The 20,179-nt window shown below is 34.2% G+C and overlaps 1 protein-coding gene and 1 long non-coding RNA gene across 8 annotated transcripts in view; one reads left to right on the forward strand and one right to left on the reverse strand.

Moving 5' to 3' along the window:
* The window catches only part of LOC117604300 (uncharacterized), a 104,968-nt gene that overhangs the window by 30,671 nt on the left and 54,118 nt on the right, over positions 1–20,179 (reverse strand). For all 4 annotated transcript variants that reach the window (XR_004581412.2, XR_004581411.2, XR_004581413.2 and 1 more), the window contains one exon: positions 1,830–2,143. This is a non-coding gene — a long non-coding RNA (uncharacterized LOC117604300). The remainder of the gene's footprint in view (positions 1–1,829; positions 2,144–20,179) is intronic.
* Positions 1–20,179, forward strand: part of nAChRa7 (nicotinic acetylcholine receptor alpha7 subunit) — a 138,711-nt gene that overhangs the window by 22,550 nt on the left and 95,982 nt on the right. The gene's annotated exons all lie outside the window — the stretch shown is intronic.

The raw sequence follows: 20,179 nt of genomic DNA on the forward strand, positions 1-20,179 counted from the left end.
AGAATGTAAAGGAACGATCGAAAACATCCTATGGTAAAGATACTTCCATAGGAAGGTATGGCATGCAAGGAGATGCCAACTCATCTTAAAGTGCATCATTTTTCCGACAGGAAGTTTCTTTCAAGCAGTTCCTTGGACTTTACGACGAGCCATCATTAGATTCACGTTTCCGTAACGTGCCGGCCACTGTGTTGGCAAGCAGATGGGTAGGGGGCTTTGATCTGTTTGGAACTTATGGTTATCCGATAAGCGGCACGAGGTGAAGTATAAACCTAGGTGAAGAGGGTTCTCGGTCTTTGCATCACGCTCGATCGCTTCCCTTCAAGGATGAGAGACTCTTTTGTCCTCGAGCATTTGCCAGATCGAACGAAATTTACCGACGAAATCATAGCTGCTGTGTATCGTAAACATCAGCTGCTATCATCTTCACGTGCCATCGGCATTCCAATCGCGAGTAAAACTGCTCGATTTCCTTCGCAACGACATTCGTCTACGCTGTGTCTCAAAAATATGCATTCCTACCTGACAATTTCGAACTTTACACTGTTGTTATTTTTCAAAAAGAAATAAACAGAGCTTAATTTCCTTTTTTATTTTTTTTTTATTACTGATTTATTATTCTTTGATTGAAAAATTTTAGGTAATAATAAGGAGAGAATATCTCTTTTAAAAAAATATAAATTTTCAAAAGTTAAAAATGCCAATGTCCTGATTAAAATGCCAATTTCCTAAAGTCTTTTGTTCCGGGTAAAATGACTGGATAAGTAAATCTGCATTAATGGTAGGAGGGAGATTTTTTAAGTGGAAATAGACAGCTAAGAGAAATCCCAAGGATTGGTGTAAAAGTGAAGGAAAAACGGTCGACTTCCCTTCGAGATTGAAGAATCAGGTTCGACTGTGGCGACGGTCTCTTGTTGTCGAAAGAGCAATGATATCGTTCGTAAACACAGAGAAAAACAAGACAATCCAGGGTAAGGAGCGACGTACCGCAAAGTACCGTTCAAGAACAGACCTTCCTTTCGAAGGAGATCCATATATTCGCTTTTTCCCTTTATTTCACTGCCGTTCGAGAAGCCCACAGGGCTCACTGAGATTGGATCTTTCCGCAATCTGTCTGGATCCCCTTTTTGTGCAACAAACACGTCTTGAATTTTTAGAAATTATTTGTTCCTTCTTATGTAACAAACATTCTAAAAATTATTCTTCTAGTTACTCATAAAATGAATTTTCAAACATTAATTCTAATATACCCAATGCATAGTTTAAAAAAAAACATTTAAAGTAAATGTTCCTATTACTCAAAGAATTGTTTATTTTATTTCATTAGAAATGAGATAAAACGATATATTGATGAAACTTACTTTCCATTTGACAAAAACGATTCTACAGAACCCCAGTACAGTTTTAATGGAACCACGTGCAAATATATTCTTTCCACGAGTTTGCCGTTACTCACCCCTTTTCTCTTTTTCTCCGTCAGCCATATAACAATAAACGAGCATTCAAAATGGAACGACGGCAAATTCAATTATTTGCTCTAATTCTTTCGTTCGTCTTTCGGAAAGGTCGTTTACCTCGACTAATTTTTACATTACTAAATGGCTACGACCGTGAAGAATTAAAGAAAGGAAAACATTATCATTATTCTAAATAATGGTAAAGAAATAAATAATAGATAAATTAAAAATTAAAATCAAGCTAATGATTGTAAGTATTAGTAATTGTTGCCTGATATCGTTGATATTATACTTTCATCGTCGACATTCAAATTATTTATATAAAAATCCAATGGGAATAAAAAATAACAGTGTATGCAATATTTCACTCACCAATTGTAGCAATGTCGAAGCAGCAAGAGGTTGTAAAGTCATTGAAAGTTTCCTCTTCCTACTTAATAAACACCACTTGTTTCTTCGAGACTTTTCACATTTCCTCTCTCTGCTATATCACAGTAAACCTGGCAGCTCTTTTGTAGCCAATCAAAACAGACTGTGAATCTCTTAACGAGCAGACATCTTTCTTCCTTTTTTTTTCGTCGGTAGTGTTTGAATTTATCGATGACCAAGGATCAAAGGTTTTCCAGGCATTCGTTGCTTCTCGATGAGGGTAAAACAGAGAATGCTTGATGAAGGTTCGTTAAGATCTGAATAAAGAAACAGAAAAATGTCTATAAATAGAGTGTTCTATTACTATTGTTCCTTACCTTCTGTACCGTTCAATTATTTTTCAATCAATCGATCGATACTAGTTCAATATTCATCCACAAATAATTGTAAAAGAAATTAAGGATGCATATTGTTATAGAAATATTTATACTTTTAGATGATGTGTTTTTGCATATTGAAGAGTTGTTATTTATTTTGGAAAGGGTTATTTTTTTATATATTAAAATTTTGATTGCTAAGTCAACTGAAATTTAACACTTGAATTTCTGTAGGGATCCATTATTCATTTAATTAGGAATTTTTTTACTTATTCAACTAGAAATATTCTTATTTGGTTCGTAAAGTTATGGATAGTGAAGTAATGGATAAAGTTTGCCAAGAATAAGAATATAAGTCAAGAGAAAACTACATGGTCATTGACCTCATCTCCAAATTCCAATAACGAACAGAACGATCATGAAGGAAAATAAAAAGAAGAAGGAAACAAAGGAACGAAGAACAACAAGGTGAAAAGACACGCTAAACGGCGTACACAGAGAATGAAAGAGAAAAGGGAGGATACAAAGAGAGCAGAAGGGTGGTCAGGGAGACATACTGACAAAGATACAAGCCGGACAGAAAAAGAAAAGGCTTTGGCACAGTTTTCCATGCTGACGTGACCTACTGGACTATCGATTCGCAGTGAAGGTTTTGGCAAGAGGAAACGCCGCTTGATTTTCAAACTGAATACTCCAACGTTCATATCGTTAGGGTTGTCTCTTATTGAATTCGAACACGTGACCATCAGCAACGAGCAGCATTTTTCCGCTCGCTTGCATCTTGACAATGTTATACAGGGTGTTTCTTATTGGATACGAAATATAATATCAACTTTGTTTGAAACTTTTCAAGGACATTTTCACAACCTCTCAGCACCATTGGTGTAAATAGAAATTTGCTCGCCCTGTATCTTTGAGCACCCAATTAATTTTACTAATTATAAAATATCGCTTTCAAATTTTGAATAAGAATTCTAAAATTTACTAAGTGATTAATAATAAATAATTATTGTATTATTTATCAGAAAAATATGTACCATCGCGACAGAGTTAATATGTACACAGCAGCGTAGGATCTTATACTACGCAAGTAGTATAAGTCAATGAAAAGTCAGACGTATAACCTAAGGAGCAGTGTAGGCAGTCGAACGAGAAAAATAAGTATACTACGTAGCTGTACAGTAGTGTAACTACAGTAAATTCTCTAATGAGTAGTATCGGTACACTAGATAATCACACACGTGGCTTCTTTCACCGAAGGTGTACACGTGTACCTGAGAGATGTTCAAAATCGTTTTTCTCAAAAACGAAGCCACGTATTTAAAAATTTTATCCCACAATTTTCACTCATTTTTAAATGAAGAATCATCCTCTGCGTTCAATTATACCAGATTGATTAGTACACCCTGTATTTCCCCCCTTTCTATCTCTTTCTGACCGTCCCAGACTATGTTTCGCGTTTATTTTCTCCTACCCTATCTGCGCCTTTTTTTTCTCCTCTTTTCTGTTTGACTGTGAGGTCCCTTCCACGGCGTTGCTCGAGGCTTGGGCATTGTTTCGTGCTATCCGCCTATTCCACGTCCCCTGGCTAGACGAAACAAAGAGCCAACAATGGGCCCGGACGAGATCTCAACCGTATCTTCTTCTGTGTTACAGTTTTTTCCTCGCTTTTCTCTTCTTTCCTTCCTTTCTTTTTTTTCTCCCCCTACTTTTGATCCTACGACTGGCCAAGGTGGAACGTTCTGAGGGGATTTTAGGGAGGGAGGGAAAGTCGATGCACTCTGAGGACAGGCTGGGCGGGTTGGTCTACGAAAGGTGGATCGAAACGAGCGTGTTTACATGGATTCAACGAGCCACTGAAGAATCGGAGATTTCTATCGAGTAGTATTCTGTGCAGATAGGAAAATGTATTTGAAGTTTCCACGAGGACGATAGGGATGTAACTAGACGAATGGATATAAATACCAGACTGTTGAATATCAAATAGTTGGACGAGGAAATGTAGATAGTTTGACGTGATTTGATGACATAAAAGAATTGCGAAATGACACTTGTGGCATAGCAATTTAAACTTTAAAGTCTAATAAAAATTACTATATAGATGCACCTTTTCTTAATGCATCCAGTATAAAATGGTTGGTTGTCAAATACAGCAAACGATGAACGTCTAAGTAACAATTTCTAATATTTCTAATGCAATTTTATCACATAAAAGTATCGCAAAATTGCACTTATGGTATGTCAAATTAAAGCTTAAAATTCGACGAAAATAATTACCTATAAGAACCTTCCATTAATTCTTAGTTCTTCGTTGATATATTTTATTAAAATGAACAAAATTTTCAGAAACAATCACACCTGATCAAATGTTTCATATCTGTTGAATACATACCGTTTGAAATACGACAGTCTTATAGGTCGGATATAATTCAACGATGTTCAAATTACGAATAAATATTCCGGATTCTCGTGATAAAGCGGAAAGTACGAATTCGATTTCCCGGCCGGTCGAACACGACTCGCATTCCCGAAAATTTCTGAAGGGGAAATGTGCTTTATACAAGTATGGTCTTTCGCTAAATTCCGATGCTTGGAACGTTGGAAACGAACGTCGAAGAGGAGAATGATTCGACTGGATCCAATGACACGGAAGACGCAATGACGTGAGATATATTGGTTTCACGGAAACTTGGAATTACTAGACAATGTAAGAAAATGAAATAACTTCAATTTCCGTTTATTTCTTTCCTCTTGTATAGCTTTTTCCTGATGACAATGGTACTCTATTGGGCGATGGAAGAAAATGAAATCACTTCAATTTCCGTTAATTGCTTTTGAACTGTGTTGGTTTTTGCAAATTACGGTATTTCAATTTGAAATTTTTGAATTAAAATTTTTCGAAGTTTCTCTGAATCCTGCACTGCATTCCAGCATTAAATACAATTTAAAAATACATCTAAAAATATTTCACACCTCGATTTCAATATATCTTCAATTCTCTCTAATTGTTTATGAGAAAAATCATCAATTGGCTGTTTTCTGCAATGATATTCGTGAAACCGTGACAAGGGATTCCTGTTTGCGCAGAAGAATCGCGGAACACAAAGAGCCCTCAGATGTAATTTTTAAAAGTAATTTCTCGAGGGAATCGTGCAGGCACGAGTTGAATTGTACAAATTTGTATCACGAATCTCGGATTCGCCAAAGAAATTACATCGTACCAATTCAATCGTGTGTTCTCTTCAAGCTTTGCCAGAATTTTCATGCAAACTTAAATGAATAATAATGAATTTATCTAAATTAATTATGAAATTTGTGACACATAAACTTTGTTGAAGGATTAAAACACTAATTAATATTAAGCACTGATTAATTTTAAATTTGATACCTCAGACTATTATGTATAATATTAATATTATTTAAAACTTATTTTTATATCAAATTTGAGATGTTGGTCAATGATGGCACCCATGTTCCCTGTAACCCCTCAAGAATGACAAGGGGTTAATCGAGTTAAGAAACGATTAGAATGTCTCTTCTGTAGACACAAGTCGGGGAATTGAATTCTACACGTCGGTGAACGTAAAAAACGAATGCATTGTAGATTCACGAGCGAGCCAACACGAAGCACACCTGCTTCTTCAAACAAGAACTACATCATATAAATTGCTGGAAAACACGTGTTGTACCCTGAATGGAGCAGCTCTTGGTTGAAAGTAATGCACTCTGGGAATTTGCGTGTCTGAACAGTGTGTTTGGTATTCTTTTGATACTTCCTAAACTCACATTTGCTTCATGTGGTTGTGCTAAGAATTTTGCACCTGGTGCACACCATCAAACTGAACATTTCTACAATATTTTTATCAGAATTTATAGGGAGAGTTGATTACAAACTGAGGCTATTTTGCAACTTTACATCCTGCGTTATATTACTATTTGAGAAAGAAAAATTTTATTACTGATATGGATCTTTCAAGCAGACTATGGATGTTCATGTAAATTGACATTTTTAGAGAAAATTGGTCATTAAGTAGATCTGGATAAAAATTAAAAAAAAAATAATTACAAGCATAATTTGATATATACTTACAAATAAAAGATAATTAAATTTTAGATAATTAATAATAATAAGAAGCTCATATACTCAACAAGTAAACTACAATAAAAATACCATTTCAAACGAACAATTCATCAAATGATAACAAATTAAAAGTCCCTTGCATCGAATTTTACACGGTTCACTGAAAATTCCCAGAGAACCATATCGTAACAGAGGCAACGGAAAAAAGAAGAAATAGCTCATCCCGCTGCAACGAACGGGTTAAGAAAAAAAGAAGAGACAGGCCAGCAAACGAGGTGAAAAAAAGCATCGCGTTACGACGAGGTCTAATTAACAAATGTACAAAAACCTTGTCAAGTCGGAAGAAACCATTTCGCAACGTCCTCCACCCATGTCCCGCTACGCTCTTATCGTAACAAACCAGATTTCATGATTCTCTTCGTTCGCATTCCATACCGCCCCTCTCTCTCTCTAAAAAAGAAAAGGGGACAAAGATAGAGGGTTAGCGACAGGGATAAAAAAAAAAGAGGAGAATAGCCGAGGAAAAATGTCGTGACTGGTGAAGTATCGTGGATTTTCCTCGGCAGATCTCGTGGTCGTGGTAACGGGATCGCGAACGAGAACGGAAGTCGACAAGGAAAATTGATTTGATCTGGTGCAATGACGCGGGAGAAACTGCGAACTGAAATGGACGAGTAACCACCCTCCTTTTCTCCACACCGTTCGTCTCCTTGCTAGATATTTTTTGAAATTATACTTTTTTCTCATAGCAAAATCGAAGAATTTTTATTTGATTAGATCAAATTTACGGACAGTGGGTATTTAGTTAAATAATTAAGAAAGAAAAACACTAATTAAAATTACAATAGCAACCTTTTTAATATCTGTAATAATTCATTTTATCATATGTCTGACTAAATACGACTATTTCTACTGTGACTGTCAAGATGTTAAGTTCATGTAAAAGTAATGGCGATTTTTCTTACAATAAAATAATCAAATTTTTGTTGAATTATGGAGACTTATTTTGGAATAAAATTTTGTTATATTGCAAATATGCAACATTCCATGTTCTATAATTCTATTGACAATGAAGCGTGAATTTCATTTAGGTAATGAAAATGCCCCTAACAATGAACTAATAGCATTTGACAATTAATGCAATCTTTTTAAATGAAATGCATTTACCCCATTATTCCCATCGTCCAAGCAAAAACTTTCTCATACTATGCTCCTATCAACCTGAAAAATTAATACCTGCTCGAGCCACGATAAAATCTCTAATTCTCATTTTGCCAGGGTCATTTAATTCTATATCTCGGCCCAGATCTCAAAGCGATTTATTTCGAACAGAGCCAACTCCAAAAGAGTGTTTGATCCTTTTTGTTAAACTGTGTTACACTCGTTTCCCCTTCAAAAAAAATTGTCCTACATGTCATTTCCTTTCTAACAAAAACAGAGAATTAGTAAAAAGGAACTCTAAAATGGCGAGGATAACAAAAGTGAGGACATCATAATATAACTATTCTTATACTCGACGATTTCTTGATATTCGCGAATTGTTCGCAACTTCTCTAATGAAGAATTATTAACGGTGACGTTATTACTCTACTAAGATGCGACAAGATCTAGGAAAATGGAGATAACGAGTGCGCTTCGTTCTGTTAAGAAATTGAGAGGCGGATTTCATGCATTCTCGTTTAAACGACACCTTGGTGGTTTTATAAAATTAATTACGTATTCTTTCTGTAGATGTAAATACGTATCGTTTCATTATTATTTAAATGCAAGCGAATTGTTTAACTTAGTATCTGTTTTTATTTTGCATTTTTTCTCTCCCATAGGATTATTTATTAAAATTTTTAAAGTAATAAAGAGTAAATATTTTTTCGCTATATTTATGGTAATTTTTATTTTTATCCAAGATAGAATTTCAGCAATTTTAAAGTGAAATACACAAAAGTCGTGAATTTAGTATGCTCGATAATTGAAAGATTTTTAAGGGGTGAATAGATGGCATAAATTATCAGAAATTGATATAAAATTACGTTATTCTGCTGATTCGCAGTATCGACATGAAAAACGTAGTCCAATATCTCACCAGTAAATATCTACTTCTAATATACTCGATAATTTGAAAATTCATAAGGTAAAGGGTTAATGGACTCCATAAATTATCGGGAATTGAATTGAAATCAGCGTTATTCTGCTGATTCGCAGGGCATCCGTGAAAAACGATGCTCGGTGAACTTTTCGCTGGAAATTACCGAATCACACGATGGAATATTCATCCGAAATGAACGCAAGTGCATTCAGCTACTTTCCATAATTGTCGCGAGTGGATCCTTGTTCCCGGTGAATGTGCCGGCAGAACTCTAATCCGTACTATTACAGTTCTTTATCGGCTAAACCAGTCGGATTCTGTTTGCCAGTTTCACGACACTGTAACTATTCTTCGGCTTCGCGAAAAACACTGAGACAATAGCAAGGTTTTTTTCCTCTCGAATTGTTTGGGAATCTAGGACGACCCTAGATAAATCTTACCCTCCACTATCAGATAAAATTGTAAGGACGTTAAACCTGATTCATGGTTAGATGTACTTGAATCCTGGATCAAATTAGGGTTCATGTTAAAAAATTTCTAATAACATAATGTATATCAGGAATCAGTATCAAATATTTTCCTCTCAAATATGATAAAAAATCCTGAATTTGTTTTTATTCAATGCAAATGCTATAATATTATAAAATGAAGTGATGATAGTAAATTATTAGAAAGGAACAATAATTGAATTTATGATTGTTTACTGTTTAGAAAAATAAATATTAAATTTATAAAGATAATAATTTCCTTTTTTTTTTATTTAACCATCGTCTCAAAATAAATTTCTATATTCAAGTAATATATTTCAGTAGGAATAATCGATTTTCATCTAACAACTGGTCCGTTTCTCTCCTCGAACTATTTTTCGTTTTCTACCAAGACGGTGAGATAAAATTTCCCTCGCCGGCCATTATCAAACGGAGAAGCGTTATTTTCACCAGTATTTCTCCGTTTGCAACACGTGATTCGTTGCACAAAGCGCGAGGAAACGATAATGTTTGCCGTTGGAAAAAGTTTTCCCGGGGAAATATATATTTTCGTATCCCCTTTTGCCGTGCTGAGTTTCACCGCTGGAATCGTCTATAAAGAATCGAAAACGTTTTCTACAAGCGATAACTCTCGAAAAGGCAGCTCTCGGCTCGGCTTAAAACCACACACGACGTCGATGCTTTTCCCAACCCTTATTTCAGAAGCTTCCATTTTAAGAAGACGTATTTTATTTACCCCTCTATTCCTCCAAAACGGTGCTTCAACGACCCACCCGATGTGTGTACAGCCACCTTTCAACGTGGATCTCTATACGTGTACGTGAAATTGTTACGAGCTGGGTAACTGAGCTTCTTCTCCCGGCGATAACGGTAAATATTCGTACAAAACTTTTCTCATTATTCCCCTTGATAATGTAATTCTGGCAAAGAAAGGCTTGCAAGTGTATCTGGTATATTTAGCTTTCCTTCCCTTAAACGATTTTCAAAGGATTTTCTTTAATAAAAGGGAGATTTCATATTTTCATTCAAAAGGTTCATTGACACTGTATCATGGGATACTTTATTATTTTAGAAGAGATTTTATTGCAATTATTGTTATTTATTTCATGGGGTGTATTGGTAATAATTTTAATTTAATAGAAGGGGGTATTGAATACCTCTAATAGAAATTCTAATTATTAAAAGTAAGAATAATTAATTTTCAAATTCCTAATTTCAAATATTCAATTTGCTATTATTTTCTTTCAATTAAAAATTGAAGTAGGTTTTCAGCGCTTATAAATGAAATTCTTTTAATTAATAATGTGTAGTCCCAATCAGTGCCTCCATCAAGAAAGTGTAATAAAAAATAATTTCTTCCACGTTCAATTACCATGTTTCACGACAAATTAATCGTACAAATTTCTCCCCCTCTATGCGGTCCACTTTTACCCACCTGGCACGACATTTTCTCTTGGTAAGATAAAGAAAGAAGCACGGCATTCAACTTGGGGCATTAACGTCAAGAACAGCGGTGGGCAATCCGTTTGCATTTCGTATGGGCGTCGCACGTTCGACACGGTGTGGTTCTTCAAGAAAAAAGAAAGGTACCAAGAGGCGTGGTGGAAACAGGCAAAGGATAAGGCGAATCCGTTCCTAGTGAAGTTGGAAAATCGATTCTGCCAGCCGTTCGCTCGTTTCGCGTCTCTTAGTGACTGTTTCAGAGCCACGGTGAAATATGGCATTAACGTTCTGCTCCATCGAGAATCACGTTTTTCCCTTTGTTGGTATTTTCTCTCCCTCTCTCTTTCTCTGTTCAACCTCGAAAAAAGATCGATTTTCCTGCGACTTGTAACTGTACTAACTGGCAAGTGACCACTGTGCCCGACATTTCGCTCCGTTATTGGCCAAAAGAAACAGTGTAACAACAGGCAAAGCCAGCAGATATCAGAGACCTCCTAGCAAGAGGCACAGCTTGGGCTATCTCTTGATATTGTAGCTTTTCGGTTCGTTTGTTGGCCGTGTTATCGAACGAGAACCGAGAAGAATGTTTCCAACGGAATGTGGCAACTTCTGCGCGGTGATTGGCTCAATCTTTTGTAACAACATCTTCGTGCTCCTTTTTTTGCGGGATTGTGATGGTTAACAGTTGCGGTTGCCAGGAATTTAATTTAATCAAACATTTATAGATGGAAGAAAGGTGAGATGGTTCAAAATAATATTGGTTACTTTATTAACAATATGGAGTGAGTTCATTTAAATTGGAAAATTAAATAAAAATATATTTTTGTATGAGTACCAATGTTGGCAGCAACTGCTTAATTAAATATTTATAGATGAAAACGAGAGGAGAGAATTTTGAAATATATTAATTATTTTAATAATAGCAGAAAGTGAGCAAATTTAAACTGGAAAATTAAATAAGAATATTTTTCTTTGATATGAGTTGTAATGATTTCAGAATAAAAAATAAGAGATTCGAACTTGGGTTCTTACACGCTTCGCTAATGTAGCAAATCCAGTACCATTGATATATTGATTACCACCTCGATTACAGGTGATTGATACCACATATTTAATAAGGAATAAAATATTAAATTAAACATCTTTAGTAGGCAAAAAGATTGAACAATATTCGATTAATCTATCACTTCGTGTAATCAATAAGTGAAAAGTAATAGAAAGATTAGAGGAGATTTTGACTAATTAGTATAATAAATGATTGAACTCTAATTGCGAATATTATATTATCAGTAGAAGGTAGGTTCTAACTTCTAAGAGGGCTTCTACGCGTTAAACTTGATGACAAGCTATTATTATCTTGATAATTTTAGATATTGATTAGTGCGGAGGATCAATAACCATTATGATGCAGTACTTGATGGTCGTTGACAGTGAGTCATGAGGGATTTACGGCACGGTATAAACTACAGAACTTTCATGCTTCTTACAGTAAAAGAAAAAGAGGGTTGATGATTGTGGTTGGTAGATTGTAATCTTATCCCATAAACGGTACTTTATCACCTGCTCCCTATTATCCCTCGTAACTCTTTCAAATCGGATACAAATACTCAACCATCTCTTTGTCTTTTAATAATTTGCTGAAATCTTGATTTTAAATCCGTAAATAATTAACAATGCTTAAATGGACCCTTCTCCATTAGAAACTCATTAAATATTCTAATAAAATGAGATAATCAGAGAAGTGCAAAATTTCAAAATCACGTTTCACTTCCATCAGCAAATTTTCAAATTCTTATTAGCCAAGTTAGCAACTATTATTAATTCAAATTCCAGCCACGTGTTCGCGCATAGCGTTTGCTTTTTAAATTAACTTTTATCGCGGAGATGGAAAATTCGCAAAACTGCACAAACGGTGCTAAACTCTCGATAAGGAGAGTGGAAAATTTTTGCCAGCCAACTTAGCAGCCATCTGGCGAAATCTACCAAGTTCTGCCATCTGCTGTTGGTGACTGCCGTTGCTGTTCGCAAACATGCATCTCTGCACACGAACCCCGGTCCGTTTACTAGCCTCAGCAGTATACTTACCCATGGCAATATAGTCCTGTGTTTAACTATCTTCAGCCATGACTATTCCAAGTTTTCAAATGAAACGTGGATCGAGGCGAGCTGAGAGAATGCCGCTGTTCCCGGCGAAATTTTCCAGACTACCAGTTATGGCATTCAGAAACGTTCCATAGCCATGGTTTCTTGATTAGGTACTTAGACGCATCCCTGCTACCTCGCAATACTGAACAAAGAAGAAACTCCATACTGAAACGACCTCCGTACACGAGGCGAACTTGTATCCAAGCGAACTTCGGATTTTAATTAAATCCAGCTAACTTGTATCCATTGATTTTATTTAGCAGCCTATTGTAAGTAGATTTACCTGTTGTGTATATAACAATATTTATAACAGGAAAATAGAGATTTGTTGGAAGCTTGGAAGTTCCATTTAGTATTTCTCAATTTAATATTTTTTTTCTAGAGTCTCTGATAATGATTTGATAATAGTAATTTTAATTAATTTTGACAACAATTAAAATGGTACATTGCAATTAAAAAATTAAAATCGAATACTTATTGCAGTAATTTGACTTTAATTTTATTTTAAATTTAATTTGTTTATACGAAATCCTTTACTTCGTTAAACGTTCGCTAATGAACATTTAATTCATCATAATTATATTCTTTTGAAAAGAGATGCAATTGTAAAAGTGAAAAGAAAGCTATCTTTATAAAAGATTTTAAGGACATTTAATTCGCCACCATCTTACGTCTGGTAATTTCGAAAAGGAGGTTCACGATTCTTTGCTTAATTACTATAATCACTATTCTCTCGCTGTACAGAGAGATACTGCGCGCGGAAGGAAGTACGCACTGTAAAGTGCAATGTAATTATCTCGTAATTCAGCGGACAATTAAATTCATTTCACTAAATTACCTGATATCGTATTATACATTATTATACCTAAACTAGGATTATCGAGAATTTGCCAAATTATTATACTGATAACATTATTTCATTAAAAGGGGAATGATTCCTTTTCTGTTTGATAAATGACTTATTTAATTAATTCAATATTTCAATGAATGAATGACTTAATTAACTATTTCCTAGTTATTGTTCTATTCAATCTTTGTATCTAAAAAATAAAGTGCATAAACATTTTGGTCCTAATATTAACAAATTCGCGATTCTCAGCTGGCAAAATATAATCAGTAGTATAACCACGTGATAAGTCAGACACGAGAGTAATATTCATCTTTATCTAAATTGTAACCTTTCAACTTTATTTGGAAAATAAAATTGGCAAATGTTTTGATAAAATGAACTCTTTTTCATTCATTTTTCATTACACGTGTACAAAGGAACTCTTTTACTATTCTTCTATTTAGAAAATCATTGAAGGAGACGAATGGAATACACCACGTATTTCATGAATATTGCTACATTCCTTGAGTGAGCGATTTTCAATTTTCTTGAATACATAGACAGCAATATATTACTTGACACCGTGTACCTACTCCTCGTATTTCACTACGATGTATCCCCGAAATTTCTTCTTCCTATGACTTCCTGCTGCTGTCGTAGACGCGAGTCTATCTACGAAGCAATAAATCACCGTTCGTTTTTCGACGTGTTTCGAACATGAACGAGATTTCAGCCTGCGGCCACGGATATTACTTTAGAATTTCGTCGACGACGTCACTTTACGAGAATCGTGTTCCCAGTGTGTATCGATTGCATTTGCGCGGGAATCACGGCTACAATCTTAACATGGCATGTCGATTAACACGTTAAATCCCATAATCAGCTGTTGTGCAGTAAAGTACATTGTAATTACAATTATCGCACTGTTCAATTTAAACTTCATGTAAATGAAAGTTCTATTAATATTTGAAGAAAGTAGAGAGAAAAATTTAAGTGGCATGCCAGTTAAAATTTCACAATGTTTTCATCAACGAATGGTACTGCCTCGAGCGTATTAATGCACGTTACAGTACAAGGAACTATAAATAGTTGAACTAGATACTTTTTGTTGCATATGAAAGAGTAGAGTGCTGCGCACGGGAAGAATAAACCTGCGTGAAAATATTATGAAAATATTCAAAAGTGGTACATACGATGAAATTTCTCAATCCTTTATCAAAATCTATCGATGATAATCATTTGATATTTAAATTTAATTCGATGATCTTTGTAAAATTCTTTTTAAAATAAATTTCTGAAATAAAACAATATGTTGTAATTCTATAAATTTAGTAATCATGAGAGTTGATAATTGAACCCTGTTAAAATTCAGAGGAATAAATTTTATTTTTATGGAAATCTAATCATCGTTGAATCATCATTGATTCCGTAGATGAAACGTTTGGATATCGGAATTAATTCAGATTCATAAGTACATATTGAACTTAATCCTATCTCTGCTATAACTTAACACACGGTATCGATATCAAATAGAAATTTCATTCCGTCGACGATGGAATTACGATTGCGATAATCGGTAGGTTCACGAATTCGTTTATTAAACCGCGATCGCGGTTTGGACGGCTCGGCAAAATTACTCGACTGTGTTATCGTTTTGTTGTCCATTTAACATGACACGCGTGCAGCGGCCAGAGCCATGCTAATTGAGTTCAGAGCAAACGTTTTCGCGGCAGAAAGCACGCCGTCGCCGTCCTGACGGAACACCGTTCATTCACGGCTGTTTAGCACGTGCTAACGAGGAAGAGCTTGTCACGCAACGTCACACGGAATCCCGTCACGCCCGACGCCAAACGGACCTCCGTAATACGTTGTTTCCGGTAGCTGCTTTTAATGAATCGTTAACGCCACCTCGATAATCTATCGATGCTCTCGGCTCTGGCCGGATGAATCGCTGGAAAATTACGCGCAATCATACGGCTATGAAGCTTGTTCGTCGAGGGTACTTGAACCATTTGAAAAGGATCTCTAGTGGTAGGGAAAGGCTAATTTTAATACCGCGTGGAGAAAATTCTTTTACTTTTCCTTTTTTAAAGAATGGTCAATCAATCCTTCCTTTTTCAGTTTCGAGAATATTTGGGAGGAATATTTTCGATATTTTTGTTATAGATTTGAATATTTTTTTAATTCAAAAACTAATATTTAAAACCTTAATTAAGACCCTCATTAGGAGTACATCTTCTTCATAAATTTTTAAGTTTCATATGATGTAATTATCCCGAATTATTACTGTTTATTAACTAATAATCACTAATAATTCACCTCTTGAAATAGTTACTTTTTTCTATAATAATTCGCTTTTTTAATTTACACTTTAATTAAAAGTTTCCAGGTTTTTTTAGTACTGAATTTACATATGCATTTTATTCCGAAGAAATAATAGAATTTTTCTTTTAATTTAAAGAAAAAGTATTCAAACATCAAATTGTCAACTTAATCTCCTATTCAGCTCATGAGAGCAAAGAGAAAGTTTATAAAATTCAATAGAAAAATTTCTACAGTATGTTACTAATATAATTGAAAAGTTATCGCGATGTTTAACGAGGGTCGTATGTGAAGTAAAATTGCTGGAATTGCGAAAGCGTGTTCTTTGCAAGGCGACGGCTTTAAAGTAATTGCAATGCCGTGGAACTCGTTACAGGCGCCGTAGCACCGTGAAAACCGCATTCCAAAGAAAGAAATTGATTTAAAACTTCTGTTACTCGGTAGACCGACGTCGGCGACCAATTGTCTGCGACGTACTCGCCGGAATGTAAACTCAATTAAGGAACAGGTGAAAGAACTCGATTGCTTGTCTGACTAGCGTCCACCTTTGTAACCCACTTGATGCCGCGACCAAAGTGTTCGTCCTCCTATTATCGGATTTCGTGTTTGATTTAAATAGAAAAGACTCCGCTCGGAATTATCTCCTTAATACCTCGAGTACAACTTTTGCACCTGATGATTAACAATTGAAAGCTTTTGTCGGGGAAATATTCATAATAACATTAACCTACTTACATAGTAGTTTGACAATTATTTCAAATTTAAACTTTCTTTTTATTACCTTGCAAAATAAATATATTAATTTGACTTAAAATAAATATTTTTTTTTTTTCACTGTTCCAAATTTAGTACATTGAAAATATGAATAGTTTTTAAATTTTAAAGCTTTCAATTTGCAATTTTATTTACTATCTATTTAAAATTTTATTGTCTTCTTTTTTCAAATTTAATTATAATAATTTTGTGTAGTGTTAATGGAGTCTAAGTTTACACTAGGAATTCCTTAGAGCAATTTTAATTAATCCGTTTCCACAGTCAAGGAAGCTTGTCAATATTATTATTCCAGTGAATAGATAAAGCAAATTAAAGCAACCCTATGTTAAACGATACATCCCCCTCGAACTTCCCACGTATCTCCTTCGCAGGTTAACTAAATCCATTGCAGTGTTAGTCTAATTGAGTCTATTACGAAAGCTTCTCCTTCGAATTCTCTGCAGATGCGTTCAATTAAACCGTGGTCTACTCATCAAGGATAGTTATTATTCGTGTATAATGATGCAAATTTTGAAAACGTGCATCCAATTGCAACACGAATCACGTGTGATAAATTGCAAGTCTAATGAACACGTTTCAACGAAACAGCTTCATTTAGATTGATGTTTCTCGTTTTCATTGAGTGGTCAATGCATGTTATCAATGCTAAAAGCCTGTTATTTTTAGCATTCACTAATTAAACTTTGAATCGTGTACACTTTCAATATTCACGAAAATCCTGATGCTAATTTAAGGCTATTAATTTATTGAATTATACTAATTCGATATAAAATCTGTGAAAACTCAATGAAAAAAAAAAATGATTCAATGCCATTTAAAACAGAAGGTGAAAATATCTGAATTTTGAGGATTGATAATATTCCAATTTCAATACCAATTAAGTAACAATTAATTCATGAAAAAATTAAATTAATTATGACAATTATATACGAATTAACGGTAACAATTTCGTCTTCATTATTAACAGAAAAGTTGTTTTGATGATAACGGATCACATGTAATTTGTTCACTAAATAAAAGGATCGATATCGTGTTGACACGTATCTGAAGGAAACAAATATAAACCAGCCTATATAATTTTTAATTGGCTAGGATATTCAACGTGCATTCACTGCGAACAAAACGTTGAAAGGAAAAAATATAAACGAATCAATTTTATACGGCCAATCGTGTTGTTGTTTTAGCAAACAGTGAAACTCTTTTCGAAATATACATAAAGAGTCGCGTTAACAAAAATGAAAAAAAAAAAAGGACAGAGTTTTCAAACGGTATCATGTTTCTATTAATAAATGTTACTACTAATTCAACAAATTTAGATGATAAAATAACTATTATATTTGATTTCGCGCGTAACGGAAGCGTTAGATTTATTTAAATGTTTGTCAAAGGATGAGGTGAAACGACAAGGTAAACGATCTGAAAATTGCTTGTTTCGAAGCCGGCTACGACGTGGGCTGAGATTTAGTTGGTCGTTTCCGTAAATTGCATGATGATGTTCCCACTTCGAAAACTAGAGAAAGTTTACCTTTGATCGATGCAAAATGAACAATGAATGAAATGTACTGTTTACTATCGATTGCAAATCTCACGATATCCGGCTATCACTCATTACGAAATTTAATTACTCCCTCGAGGGTCGTGAAATCGACGTTTCGTCGAATTAATCATTTTCTAATTTTAGATATTGATCTATCAGAAATATCAGTACGTACTGATAAGGATTTCAAAAAATTCTTTTAACGATATTTAAATTTACAAAACAAATTTAGTTAATAACTCTGAATTTTAACAGTTATCATTTTTCTTAAGTAATAAATTTTATATTTAAATAAATTTGAAAAATTACAGATTGATGTTTTGTCTACTTGGAAATATTGCTTTCATTTCTGAAAGTACTTACGAAAACTCCAAATCTATCACATTAAAGTACTTTCAAATAGTGTTCTTATTTTCTGAAATATTCATGGAGGGTTCGAATCCAATCAGTTCAATCCTACTCGAGAGATACTCCATCTCATCACTAGACTGACAGTAATCTCATTTCTCCGGTACGGTAAGAATTATCGAGGGGTTGTTGGTAAAAACCGAGTTAAAATATTAGATTTTGCTCAGTGTAGAATCCGTGATAAATACTTTAATGGATATGTAGAGTAAGTTTTAAAAGGTAGCTCGTGTATCATCGTATCTGCAATGTCAACGAATTCATCCCTCTTGTCTGATGTGCTTACAGTACCGTAACTTTTCCCTGACTTGATCTTTATTTACGCTCGCCACGAAAAATATGGAATGTTACATCCCTGTTGGCGTCATAATTCAAAGCTTCGTAAGACCGTTTCGTGGTACCACAATCTAGCCACAGCTACAGTGTTGAAAATATCGCGATACTTTTCCCTGCTTGACGTGTGAAAAATTGCAATCTTTGTTATTTATCTTTCGAAAAATTTACTTTTAAGTTCTGTTCGATCATTACTTTTCAAAATGAAAAATTTTAAATCAAATAAATAGAAAAAATTTTGAAATTATTGAATCATTTCATAAAAAGGCAAATGCTATAACATTCTATAAGTACTCAATAATATTTAAAAATTTCTATGTTTCTTTTTCTGTCTAAAAATATTTCATATCTTTATATAAGTAAAAAAGTAAATGGATTGATAGATTGAAAATTTTGATGAATAAGGTTTATCTGACAACCTACTTTTCTTATAATTGGAATTTTAGTTTCTTCTTGGAAACTTGTGAAATAATTCTCAGAGAACATGGGACGAAAATCCTTTCGATGAACAATAAAATCGTGCAAACTCTCTGCCACCGAACACGTCAGCGATTTCTTTCTTTCCCTTGCCCATCACTTGCCCCATAAACTTTTCTTTGGTGATCCTTCGCACGAATGTGAGATAAAGGGACTACGATCCCAAGAGGCTATAAATCTGAAAGTTCGCTTATACGATCGCGTATGAATCTTTTTCAAAAAAGATTTTCTTCCAGAACTACCCCTATACAAATTGACCTACATAAGTGAAATACAATCGGATAATTAGAAAATAGATATTCATTATTCAATTTTTTCTTTAGAAAATTTTACGAATTTTCAAGAGATTTCATATAAAAATTTTACGCCTTTCCATTTTCCGATTTTCCAAAGGTATAAAAAAGATTTAGATCCCTTTGTATGAGAGTTCATCTCGTCTCGTTTTTTTTTCATAATAATATAGTGAAGAAAAAAAATTTGTCTGCCGTTCATTTCCTGTTTACTAATGCAGCATTTATGAAATACGATCGCGTTAATGAAAATGGGTCGATTGAGCCCTATTGTTTCGTCCAGCTGAACGCTGCATTCAATGAAAACGGGCTTCATTCTGCGGTAAAATTATCGGTGTGAAAACGGTTCGATCGCGATAATGGCATCACTTTTCTTGCCTTCTTTCTTCATACTTTTGCACCACATAGAAGTATTAATCAGTATTTTCTTCATGACTTCATGATTGCTTTCAATTATAACCATGATTGCTATGGAGACTATTGGGATTCAGCTGGGTATTCGATAATTCAACGTATTTCGATATTAAATTTAATATTAAATTCATTTTCCTGTTCATTTTTTATATTCTATATTATTCATATCTGAATGTAACATTTCTATAGATATTACTTTTTCAATAAATGAAATCTTCTGTTTGGAAATTTGAACTTTCAATTTTAATAAAATAATAATTTATTTAGGAAGTGAAAATGATATGAAATACAAAATTAAATTTAGATAAAATTGTGCTCTCCATGGTTCACCGTCCAAGGGTTAAGCAAAACAGAA

Source organism: Osmia lignaria, chromosome 7 (assembly GCF_051020975.1).
Source record: "Osmia lignaria lignaria isolate PbOS001 chromosome 7, iyOsmLign1, whole genome shotgun sequence".
Taxonomy (NCBI): Eukaryota; Metazoa; Arthropoda; class Insecta; order Hymenoptera; family Megachilidae; genus Osmia; species Osmia lignaria.